This window comes from Styela clava, chromosome 3 (genome assembly GCF_964204865.1).
Source record: "Styela clava chromosome 3, kaStyClav1.hap1.2, whole genome shotgun sequence".
In the NCBI taxonomy this organism is placed as follows: Eukaryota; Metazoa; Chordata; class Ascidiacea; order Stolidobranchia; family Styelidae; genus Styela; species Styela clava.
The window spans coordinates 5019883-5022382 of NC_135252.1; the positions used below are offsets into that span (position 1 = coordinate 5019883).

Genomic DNA, 2500 nt, shown 5'->3' on the forward strand with positions numbered 1-2500 from the left:
CGTACGTCACAACTCGGCGCGCTCGAAAAGCGCGCAGATTCGACGCTGGACTCTTCCCGGTTCACTCGCCGTTACTCAGGGAATCCCTGTTGGTTTCTTTTCCTCCGCTTAATAATATGCTTAAATTCAGCGGGTGCTCTCGCCTGAACTCAGGTCGTATGTGTCAAGCGGGCCGCTTCTTACACGGCCCGCTGGCATCGCAAGTCGTCGCCGCCGGCGCCGACCGAGCGCGTACCGTCGCCGCCTTGGCCCACGGTCGGTCTTGATCTCGTGACCGGACCGACCGACCTGGACCCGCCCCTCGAACGTAGTTGAACACGTCAAGGGGCCGGCGGTGTACGGGACACGCGGTCGCGCCGAGAAAGCTCGGCGACCGCTTCAACTTGGGGCGACGCCCGGCCGTCTTCGCAGAGGCCAGGCGACGGCCCTCGGGTGAGGACGAACGCGACCCTGAGGCAGACGCGGTCCCGGGATTGACCCGAGACCGCAATTTGCGTTCAGAAGGTCGACGTTCAATGTGTTCTGCAATTCACATTACTTCTCGCACTTGGCTGCGTCCTTCATCGACTCGGGAGCCGAGTGATCCACCGTTAAGAGTCGTCCTCGACGTTTCGCCCGGCGCCGAAGCGCGCGGACGTCACACTGTGGGATCGACCACAAAACCACCACCGACAACAACTGCACAAAAACACCAACAAATGGCGCCTAGCGACCGCCGGGCTGGGCCGGCGGCACATCGAGCGCGGTGCCCAGAAGCCACCATCGCACTCGGCTGCCTTGCTATGCCAACGTGTTACGCGTGTCGCACGGGGCGGAACCCCGATTGACGGCCGCCCTCTCGGCGGCACCCAAAGACAATTAAGTGCGCGGTCGGCCGGGGCCTACCACCATTTTCGGTAATGATCCTTCCGCAGGTTCACCTTCGGAAACCTTGTTACGACTTTTACTTCCTCTAAATGATCAAGTTTGATCGTCTTCTCGACACGCCGACGCGGCCGTTGCCAGCCGCGACGGGGCCGATCCAAGGATCTCACTAAACCATTCAATCGGTAGTAGCGACGGGCGGTGTGTACAAAGGGCAGGGACGTAATCAACGCAAGTTGATGACTTGCGCTTACTGGGAATTCCTCGTTCAAGGGAAACAATTGCAAGTCCCTATCCCAATCACGAATGAGGTTCAACGGGTTACCCGGACCTTTCGGCCTAGGTTAGACACTCGCTGCTTCACTCAGTGTAGCGCGCGTGCGGCCCCGGACATCTAAGGGCATCACAGACCTGTTATTGCTCAATCTCGTGTGGCTAAACGCCACTAGTCCCTCTAAGAAGTTAGACGCCGACCGAGAAGGTCGCGTAACTATTTAGCATGCCAGAGTCTCGTTCGTTATCGGAATTAACCAGACAAATCGCTCCACCAACTAAGAACGGCCATGCACCACCACCCACAGAATCAAGAAAGAGCTCTCAATCTGTCAATCCTACCTGTGTCCGGGCCGGGTGAGTTTCCCCGTGTTGAGTCAAATTAAGCCGCAGGCTCCACTCCTGGTGGTGCCCTTCCGTCAATTCCTTTAAGTTTCAGCTTTGCAACCATACTTGCCCCGGAACCCAAAGACTTTGGTTTCCCGGAAGCTGCCGGAAAGGTCGTCATGGTAACGCCTCCCGATCGCTAGTTGGCATCGTTTATAGTCAGAACTAGGACGGTATCTGATCGTCTTCGAACCTCTGACTTTCGCTCTTGATTAAAGAAAACATTCTTGGCGAATGCTTTCGCAGTAGTTCGTCTTCCGCCGATCCAAGAATTTCACCTCTAACGGCAGAGTACGGACGCCCCCGTCTGTCCCTCTTAATCATTACCTCGTGGTCCGAAAACCAACAAAATAGAACCGAGGTCCTATTCCATTATTCCATGCAACACTATGCAGGCGAACAGCCTGCTTTGAACACTCTAATTTTTTCAAAGTAAACTTATCGGCCACCGCCGACACTCAGTCAAGAGCACCGACGGAGAACCGAAGGTGAGGCGAACGCAACCAGTGACACGCCTTGCGACGGACCGGCGGCGCTCGCCCAAAATCCAACTACGAGCTTTTCAACCGCAACAACTTTAGCATACACTGTTGGAGCTGGAATTACCGCGGCTGCTGGCACCAGACTTGCCCTCCAATGGATACTCGTTAAGAGTTTTAGGATGTACTCATTCCAATTACAGGGCCTCGTTAGAGTCCTGTATTGTTATTTTTCGTCACTACCTCCCCGTGTCGGGAATGGGTAATTTGCGCGCCTGCTGCCTTCCTTGGATGTGGTAGCCGTTTCTCAGGCTCCCTCTCCGGAATCGAACCCTGATTCCCCGTTACCCGTTATCACAAAGGTAGGCACTTAGCGTACCTTCGACAGTTGATAGGGCAGACACTTGAATGATACGTCGTCGGTGCAGAGACCGTACGATCCGCGTGGTTATCCAGAGTCATCAAACGTCACAGGACGAACCCGGTCGGTTTTGATC

The 2500-nt window shown here is 55.6% G+C and overlaps 2 non-coding genes and 1 pseudogene across 2 annotated transcripts in view; all 3 read right to left on the reverse strand.

Moving 5' to 3' along the window:
- LOC144421149 (large subunit ribosomal RNA) overlaps nt 1-157 on the reverse strand; it is a 3692-nt pseudogene extending 3535 nt beyond the window's left edge.
- A 288-nt stretch (nt 158-445) lies between these two features.
- Nucleotides 446-599, reverse strand: LOC144421131 (5.8S ribosomal RNA). The gene has a single exon (XR_013474982.1). It is a non-coding gene; the product is annotated as a 5.8S ribosomal RNA (ribosomal RNA).
- A 298-nt stretch (nt 600-897) lies between these two features.
- The window catches only part of LOC144421138 (small subunit ribosomal RNA), a 1810-nt gene continuing 207 nt past the window's right edge, over nt 898-2500 (reverse strand). The window contains exon 1 of the ribosomal RNA XR_013474990.1: nt 898-2500. This exon is cut by the window's right edge and continues 207 nt beyond it. This is a non-coding gene — a ribosomal RNA (small subunit ribosomal RNA).